General features: G+C 46.1%; 1 pseudogene; it reads left to right on the top strand.

Moving 5' to 3' along the window:
• Positions 1–7,788: 7,788 nt before the first annotated feature.
• LOC125449039 (zinc finger protein 271-like) overlaps positions 7,789–10,288 on the top strand; it is a 50,749-nt pseudogene continuing 48,249 nt past the window's right edge.

The raw sequence follows: 10,288 nt of genomic DNA, 5'->3' as shown, positions 1-10,288 counted from the left end.
GATTGGCTTTTACACATGATCTTTATGGAATTATTTTCATGTTGCACCAGATGGAAAGGTGTAGCTTAGATCGAACTTTTTCAGGTGTTTTGTGTTTCATTCTGGGAAGAAAAATGAGGAGATAGGCACATACGAATTTCAAGTTAAGTATACACTGCAAGATGAGGATAAAGGGTAATGTAGTATCAGAGATAATGGGAACTGCAGATGCTGGAGAATTCCAAGATAATAAAATGTGAGGCTGGATGAACACAGCAGGCCAAGCAGCATATCAGGAGCACAAAAGCTGACGTTTCGGGCCTAGACCCTTCATCAGAGAGGGGGATGGGGGGAGGGAACTGGAATAAATAGGGAGAGAGGGGGAGGCGGGAAATGGGAGAGAGATTCCCTGAGGTTGGTCCGGAGGGTAACTTCTTCAGGTTAGGCATCCCTGGAAGAGGCTTCGCAGTGAGGTTAAAATAGTATCAGAGATAATGGGAACTGCAGATGCTGGAGAATTCCAAGATAATAAAATGTGAGGCTGGATGAACACAGCAGGCCAAGCAGCATCTCAGGAGCACAAAAGCTGACGTTTCTTCCAGGGATGCCTAACCTGAAGAAGTTACCCTCCTCCCTCCGGACCAACCTCAGGGAATCTCTCTCCCATTGCCCGCCTCCCCCTCTCTCCCTATTTATTCCAGTTCCCTCCCCCCATCCCCCTCTCTGATGAAGGGTCTAGGCCCGAAACGTCAGCTTTTGTGCTCCTGAGATGCTGCTTGGCCTGCTGTGTTCATCCAGCCTCACATTTTATTATCTTGGAATTCTCCAGCATCTGCAGTTCCCATTATCTCTGATACTATTTTAACCTCATTGCGAAGCCTCTTCCAGGGATGCCTAACCTGAAGAAGTTACCCTCCTCCCTCCGGACCAACCTCAGGGAATCTCTCTCCCATTGCCCGCCTCCCCCTCTCTCCCTATTTATTCCAGTTCCCTCCCCCCATCCCCCTCTCTGATGAAGGGTCTAGGCCCGAAACGTCAGCTTTTGTGCTCCTGAGATGCTGCTTGGCCTGCTGTGTTCATCCAGCCTCACATTTTATTATAAAGGGTAATGTAACTGGTTGTTCTTCTTGCAGGTCAGCAGCGATGCAACAGGCCAAAACGGTCACTTTTGACTCTGACAATTCCTGAAGCTTACACATGCAGGGTGGAATCTCTTTGACTGTGCATTAATGATTTGTTCCATGTATGAGAATTATTATCTCATGTTGAAATGACAGTACAAAGACTTTTAATTTAAAACCATGAACATGGGCCAAATATGTTCACCTGTGTAGGAACAAATAAAACCAAAATAACTAAACATGAACGAACCATCAATTGGAATGAATATGTTCAGTATAGTGGTGTAAAAGAGTGAAATATCAAGGTGTGGTACTGCAGTGGAAATAAAAGTGATATGTGAAATGCATATTTGCAATGTAATAGAGTAATGCCATCTGAAATTGTGCACTAGTGAAAAGTCAGTGGAAGTAAAACAAGAGTACAGTGAGACAAGCTTCTATTTCCAAATTGCCTTAATTAATTCAAACCCCGTCAGTTGCTGAAAAGTGCATCGAACTGATTTCCACATCGGAATGTTTGGTTTATGAGTTCAGAAGCTTTGCTGTTGTTGCGCCATCTCCCCTTAACATTGAATGAGTTGGGAGTCAGTGTACGCTAGCAAGAACAGAGCTGACGGGTGAAGGAAACTTTGTGTGAGTGAACACAAAGACTGCGGGATTTCAATTATTTAAAGATCACATGGAATTTGAGAAGGCAGCCAGGACAAAGACGAAATCGCCATGTTCAGAGAACGTGGAAGAGGGATTCAAAACCATAGCAATGGGTGAAACGTTGACAAATGGCGATGTTACAGAAGTGTAAGAAGATGATGTTAACAATGGATGAGACATTTACTCAGAATCTCACCTTCTGATAAAACATGGCACCAAGATTGCGAAAAGTTTGATTCAGAGCTAGGCATTTCCAGCTGAGGGACAGATTCGGCAGTGAGGAAAATAAATATGTCACAGCAACCAAATCTTTATCTTGTCAATATCTATTTAAAGGAACATTTTTAACTCAATATTGAGTGGTGCATAAACATTCCAATAAATTACCAATGGTATAGCTTTCAAGAGAACTGGCCGCGAGGTAGAGCCAGGTATTGTCAGCATAGATTTTTTAAAATTTATTCATTCACAATATGAGAGTGTCACTGACAAAGCAGCATTTATTGCCCATTCCTGACTGCACAGAAGGCAGTTCAGAGTCAACCACATTACTGTAGGTCTTGAGTCACATGTAGGCCAGTCCAGGAGAGGATGACAGTTTTCTTCCCTAAAGGACATGAGTGAACCAGGTGGGGTCTTCCCGACAGTCAGAAATGGACTCACGATCATCATTAGATTCTTAATTCCAGATATTTAATTAAATTCAAATTCCACCATCTGACTCCCTTGTGACTCCCTTGTCTGCTCCACACTGCCCTCCAACCCTACCACACCCAGCACCTTCCCCTGCAACCACAGAAAGTGCTACACTTGCCTCCACTCCTCCTCCCTCACCCCCATCCCAGGCCACAAGATGACCTTCCATATTAAGCAGATGTTCACCTGCACACCTGCCAATGTAGTATACTGTATCCATTGCACCCGGTGTGGCTTCCTTTACATTGGAGAAACCAAGCGGAGGCTTGGGGACCGCTTTGCAGAACTCCTCAGCTCGGATCGCAATAAACAACTGCACCTCCCAGTCGCGAACCAATTCAACTCCCCCTCCCATTCCTCAGACGACATGTCCATCATGGGCGTCCTGCAGTGACACAATGATGCCACCCAAAGGTTGCAGGAACAGCAACTCATATTCCGCTTGGGAACCCTGCAGCCCAATGTTATCAATGTGGACTTCACCAGCTTCAAAATCTCCCCTTCCCCCTCTGCATCCCAAAACCAGTCCAGCTCATCCCCTCCCCCCACTGCATCCCAAAACCAACCCAGCTTGTCCCCGCCTCCCTAACCTGTTCTTCCTCTCACCTATCCCTTCCTCCCACCTCAAGCTGCACCTCCATTTCCTACCTACAAACCTCATCCCGCCTCCTTGACCTGTCCGTCTTTCCTGGACTGACCTATCCCCTCCCTACATCCCCACATATAGTCTCCTCTCCACCTATCTTCTTTTCCCTCCATCTTCGGTCTGCCTCCCCCTCTCTCCCTATTTATTCCAGAACCCTCTCCCCATCCCTTTCTCTGATGAAGGGTCTAGGCCCGAAACGTCAGCTTTTGTGCTCCTGTGATGCTGCTTGGCCTGCTGTGTTCATCCAGCTTCACACTTTTTTATCCACCATCTGCCATGGCTGGATTTGAACCCAGGTCCCCAGGATGTTATCTGAGTCTCTAGATTAACAGTCCAGCGATAGCACTACTAGACCATTGCTCTAATGCTCTAGTTTCAAATGATGTCAGCAAGAGGCATCATGTAGTTTAAAAATAGGTGGTGGTTAACATTGGATCCTCGGGGGACACCGGACAAAACCGTGGGAGAGTAGTGGTTGTTGTAGGAAAAGTAGCTGGTGCAGGAGATCCTCCCTGCTACACTGAGATCTACGAGGATGCACCCAAAAGAGTGCAGTCCTACCTCACGTGGCAACACTGCAGAGGGATTGGTAAGAGAGGGGGGGCTGGTGGTGTGATCAACCATGTCAAATACTCCAGACAGGTCCAAAATACCAACATATTGTTTATCTTTCTCACTGCCATACAGGGTGTCAATGTGACTTGGGACAGAAATCCTGATCAGAGAGATGCAAACGTTATTTCAGAAAAGAGAATCAGGAACTGAGGGGTTCATAGATTTTCAAGAATTTTAGAGAGAAGGGAAGTCACAGCAATATTGGAAGAAAGGGAAACAGCAGAGGAAGCTGATCGGATTTTCCTCGATCTTAGAGACAAGCTCCATGAACTCTTCACTCTTTTTTTTAAAATTGAAGGTGAGGATGGGGAAGATAAAGGAGTAAGCCCTTCAGAATGACGAAATTTGTTTTGCAGATACCAAAAAGACTTTACACGGATTTGAGATATCAAGGTGTTGAGCCGAATGAACACAGCAGGCCAAGCAGCATCAGAGGAGCGGGAAAGTTGACGTTTTGAGCCAACACCCTTCTTTTTCTGAAGAAGGGTCTAAGCCCGAAACATCAGCCTTCCTGGTCCTCCCATACTGCTTGGCCTGCTGTGTTCATCCAGCTCAACACCTTGTTATCTCAGATTCTCCAGTGTCTGCTGTTCCTACTATCTCTTACACAGATCTGTCTGATCTGATGTTTATCTGGAACATTAATACCCATGATTGGGCAGCATATTAGCATAATCAAAAACTGAACCCAAAGAAATGTTGATGCCTGATTGTGATGAACATCAAAATCCAATTACTGTAGTTACTTATGAACTCACTAGTGACTCAGAAGATAGATGACCCAATAAATATCTTCCCATATACAGAGCAGGGGAATCATCTCTCCACATAGTGAAGATGCTGGTGTACAGCAAGATCAGATGATTCTCTGAACCCAGCACTACAGCAGAACATTTGAGTGGTCTTCTGTCAGTGTAAACACAATGATGGGATACCCCAAAACATTAGTACATCTTGAGAGACAGGGACAGGCAGGGAGAATTTATTCTGTATTTTATTCCAAACTACCTGCACCATTTCGATCACCTTTCTTCCCCCCCATTGTTAAATCTTTCTACCTCTTCCCTGCATTTCCCCGACTAGATATTCATTGAGTTTCCTTTTTGACAAAGTGATTGCTAGAGTGCTACAGCGATCCTTAGGAAACTTGCAGTCTTCAGAACTCAATATTGAGTGCAACTATTGTCGGGCTCGAGCATCCTTTCCCACATCCTTACTCCAAACACCACATACCAGAATTTTATACAACATGGGTTGCTACCACAAATAATATATTGTCAGCTACTAATGCTCCCAATTTGCAGCAATTTATTTTCCGAGGCTGGCCTCTATCCATTCCTTTGTCTACTTCTCTGGGCTTCATCTGCACCTATCATTTTCTTACTCAACCAAGTCCACTTTCAATTCATTGCTTCACACAGACATACACACACACAGACTGGCACTACCAAAAGAAGGCAATCAATGCAGTTTACCAAGTATAATTAGGCTGTGAAATGCACTGCTTTGATGCATTCTACAGGTTCAACAAGGCAGTCAAGATTACATTAGTTTATTATTAAAATGAAAACAATGATCTGGGTCATGCGGCGAAGGCAGGATAATAGCACAAAGTGACGATGCTGACTCAGAGAGTCAATGCAGACATGAAAATGAAATCATTTACAGGGTTAGTGTTGTGTTGTGTTTGTTGACCGACATAATGTTCAAAACCACAATAGAGGTCATCTCCACTGCAAGAAAAATAAACAATCATCCTGACTGAAAGATGCTGCAGGTAGCGTGCCTGGCAATTCAGCAGCACAGCAAGATCCCCAGATCAACAGAACTGGAAACCTCAATTTAGAAAACACACCGAAGTGATAGTAAAATACTAAAGAGTTAAAGTTCACACATTATTAGAGGCAGAGGAAGTTAGACAGGAGGAGTTCAGGCAGGTGCATGTTGAAACTGAGCAGTGGATAGATTGAACAAGTCAGTGTGCACAAATCACTCTTCATTTTGCCCTTACCAACATAGCTGCCACACAGATGCCCTGGTGCAGCCTGCCTGTTACAAAAAATGGTGAACAGTCTGCAAACCTTGAACATCTGTGAGATCCTGAGAAAGCAAGGTGTAGAGCTGGATGAAGCCAGCAGGCCAAGCAGCATCATAGGATAATGTCTAGACCCTTCTTACGGAAGCTCCACACCTTGTTATCTCAGATTCTCCAAAAACTGCAGTTCCTATTATCTCTGCCTTTGAGATCTTGCAGTGTTTTGCAAACGAGGAACCAATAGCTTCTCATTTTGAACCCTGCACCCTCCACAATATGCTTATGACGGTAACCCGGTTGACTGCTCCGGCCACCCGCAATTAATCCTACAGACAAACGGGGTGGCCACGTTTACCCACATGGGCCCGAACTATGCCTGCTTCTTTGTAAAGGTACATGGAACAATCCCTCTTCCAAAGCTACACTGCCCCTATCCCCCATCTCTTCCTCTGTTACATTGATGACTGTTTTGGCACTGCCTCGTGTTCCCATGAGGAGCTCAAATAGTTCATCCATTTCACTAATGCCTTTCACCCCAACTTTAAGTTTACCTGGACCATCTCTGACACCTCTCTCTCCTTTCTGGACCTCTCTGTCTCCTTCTCTGGCATCCACCTGGAAACCAACATCCATTTTAAACCTACCGACTCCCACAACTACCTGGAATATTCCTCCTCTCACCCACCTTCCTGTAAAAAGGCCATCCCCTATTCCCAATTCCTTCGCTTCTGCCGCATCTGCTACCAAGATGAGGCATTCCACTCCCGAACATCCCAGTTGTCCTCTTCTGTCAAAAACCACAACTTCCCCTCCACAGTGATCAAAATTGCCCTCAACTGTGTCTACCACATTTCCCGTGGCTCATCTCTCACACCCCCATTCGCAATGTTAACCAAAACAGAATACCCCTCGTCCTCATGTACCACCCGACCAACCTCAAAATCCAACACATCATCCTCCGACATTTCCACCATCTGCAATCCAACCCTATCACCAAAGACATTTTTCCTTCCCCACCCTTATCTGTTTTCTGAAGGGACCACTCTCTCCATGACTCCCTAGTCCACTCCACCCTCTCCTCCAGCCCCACCACCCCCGGCGCTTTTCCCTGCAATCGAAGCAAGTGCTACCCCTGCCCCTATACCTCCTCCCTCACCCCGATCCCAGGCCCGAGGAAGACTTTTCACATCAAATGGATGTTCATCTGCACATCTGTCATGTTATATACTGCATCCGCTGTTCCCGTTGTGGCCTCCTCTACATCGGGGAAACCAAACGGAGGCTGAAGGACCGCTTTGCCGAACACCTACGCTCTGGTCGCAAAAAACAACTGCACCTCCCAGTCGCGAACCATTTCAATTCGCCCCCGCCGGACGACATGTCCATCCTGGGCCTCTTGCATTGCCACAATGACGCCACCCGAAAGATGCAGGAACAGCATCTCATATTTTGCTTAGGAACCCTGCAGCCCAAGGGTATCAATTTGGGCTTTACAAGCTTTAAAATCTCCCCTCCCCCTACCTCATCCCAAAACCAGCCCAGCTCGTCCTCGGCTCCCTAACCACGCCGCCCACCTCAAACCCCACTCCCATCCCCTCGCCACTAACCTCATCCCGCCCCCTTGACCTGTCCGTCCTCCCTCGACTGGACTGGCCTATCCACCCCCCGCCCCCAACTCCCCACCCACATTCACCCTCACAGGCTCTAATGCCGCCTCTTTGACCTGTCTGTCTCCTCTCACCCTATCTTCTCCTTTATCCACCTCCCTATTTATGTCAGAATCCCCTTCTCCTCCCCCATTTCTGAAGAAAGGTCCTGACACGAAACATCAAGCTTTCCTGCTGCGTTCATCCAGCTTCACACCATGTTATCTCATTAATCTGCAGCTCTTCGTTCAATTGAATTTTATTGCATGTTTGATTATCGCGCGGTTACGAGAAGGGGAGCATGAATGGCTGGCCTTTCAACCAATAGAGGTGAATGGAGGGCGGGGCTGGAGGACAGGCAGTGTACGACTGGTCCTACAGCCAATGGGAGTGAACATGGGGCCGGGCTAACGGGCGGTGACGTGACCATCACCCCGAAAGGCACCGCTGCCTCTGCGGGCTGGACGGATGCGGAGTTTGAGCGAGATGGTAAACGGGGAGGGCTTGCCGAGAGTGGGAGGAAAATAGAATTCTTGTAGAGACTGTGAGGTTTTCGAAATGCTGGATATATCCGCCAAGCCCGAATAAAGTCTCCTCGTCCCCTGTTTTTAGAAAACGGCTGCAGGCCTAGGGCATTTGCAGCCCTGGTTTCTCTTTAATGGGGCAATATCCAGCAAAAAGCGTGTGCGGCCGCTATTTTTATTCCTTCGCCTCTCCCATCTAGGGGTTTTTAGAGTGTGATTCCGCCGACAACAAACTCAAACCTGCATCAATGTTTGTCTGTTCTGAGTTTCAGTCCTGGACTGATAGTGGAAACACCTTTGATAGGGTAAGGCCACAAAGTAAGGCCCTTACAGAAAGATATACCTGCCGCTGTATTTGTCCTTCACGGTGAGATGATTCAATGTATCACTTGCATTCTTCTCTGTTTGCTGTACCAACATGCTGACCGAAAGAGTTAGTGGAGTATGAAACAAAACAACTTCAGAGACTCTAATATAAAATTGTTGAACATATTGTTCCCATTGTATCCATGCTGATCATCAAGCACCTCCTTACATTCATCCCATTTCTGGCATTCAGCCTGTAACCTATGTTGTAGTGTTTTGCATCATCATTTGAGCACTTCAAGGTTACAATGTTTCCTGTATCTGTCACCATTTCAATTGCAGCCAGACCTGCTGAGTATCTCGGAGTTTCTGTTTTATGTCAGATTTCCAGCATTTTCCTTCTGCACTTGTGCTTAGTCCTTCTGATGGATCACAGGGTGTGGGACGAAAACAGGAACAAGTTGAATTGCAGATCAATAAAATGATCCTGACCACCTTTTTCTGTTTCTGTAACTTTGTGAAAACACTCCCTAGTTACCTTTCCTGAAGGGTGTTTATAAACCAGTTTTAAAGATAATCAGCAGTTTATCCAGATGTCAGCTCCACAAGCAAAACAGTTTAATTTCTAAGTTTTACAAACTGTCAATTTTTCTGGTTTCTCAATAACTACATTTGTTTTCTATTTGATAGGTTATCATGCAATTGGAAAATTCAAATGGAATCCCATCCAAATCAGACTGTCACTGTGTTTATTAAAACCTAATTATCTCTGGACTTTGAACCTTAAAGAAAATTAAGGAAACACAAATGTTGTGTGTGTGGAAGGGTCTATGAAGATATACCTGAAATGTCCAAACACCAGCACACTGGCGAGAGACTGTGGAAATGTGGGGATTGTGGGAAGGGATTTCTTTACCAATCCCAGCTGAAAATTCACCAACGCAGTCACACTGGGGAGAGACCATTCATCTGTGCTGACTGTGGGAAGGGATTCACTCAGAAAACAAATCTGTTGAAACACCAGCGAGTTCACTCTGGAGAGAGACCATTAACCTGCTCTGAATGTGGGAAAGGATTTGCTCAGTCATCCAACCTGCTGATACACCAAAGAGTTCACTCTCAGGAGAGACCGTTCGCCTGCTCTGAATGTGGGAAAAGCTTCACTCAGTCAACTGACCTGCTGAAACACCAGCGAGTTCACACTGGGGAGATACCATTCACCTGCACTGTGTGTGGGAAGGGATTCACTCGGTCATCTGACCTGCTCAAACACCAGCGAGTTCATTCTGGGGAGAGACCTTTCACCTGCTCTGAGTGTGGGAAAGCATTCACGCAGACAGCTGACCTACTGAGACATAAGCGAGTTCATACTGGGGAAAAGCCATTCACTTGCTCTGAGTGTGGGAAGGGATTCACTCAGTCATCCCATCTGCTGAGACATCAGCGAGTTCACACTGGAGAGAGACCATTTACTTGTTCTGAATGTGGGAAAGGGTTTGCCCAGTCATCCAACCTGCTGATACACCAGCGTGTACACTCTGGGGAGAGACCATTCACCTGCTCTGAATGTGGGAAGGGATTCACTCAGACAACTGACTTGCTGATACACCAGCGAGTTCACACTGGGGAAAGACCATTCACCTGCTCTGTGTGTGGGAAGGGATTTACTCGTTCATCCAAACTGCTGAGACATCAGCGAATTCACCCTGGTAAGAGACCATTCATCTGCTGAGTGTGGCAAAGGCTTTGCTGATTTGTCGAACCTGTTGGCACACCAATGGCTTCACCTTGGGGAGTAACCGTTCGACTGTTCCCTGTGAGAAAGGATTTATTCAATCACCAGCCTGCAGATACACCAGCAAGTACACAAACAATAGAATCTGTTCACCTGCTTCAGGTGTGGAGAAGTCTTTTCACTTTTATCAAACATGTTAACACAACAGTGAGTTAACACTGAGGAGAAACTGTTCACTTGCTCTATGTATGGGAAGGATTCACTTGGTCATCCATCCTGTTCACACATCAGTGAATTTGCAAACACATACAGTTGAAAGACTTTCCTCATACTC

Source organism: Stegostoma tigrinum, chromosome 43 (genome assembly GCF_030684315.1).
Source record: "Stegostoma tigrinum isolate sSteTig4 chromosome 43, sSteTig4.hap1, whole genome shotgun sequence".
Taxonomy (NCBI): Eukaryota; Metazoa; Chordata; class Chondrichthyes; order Orectolobiformes; family Stegostomatidae; genus Stegostoma; species Stegostoma tigrinum.
Note: the sequence above shows the minus strand (reverse complement) of the source record. Positions and strands in the feature narration are given on the sequence as shown.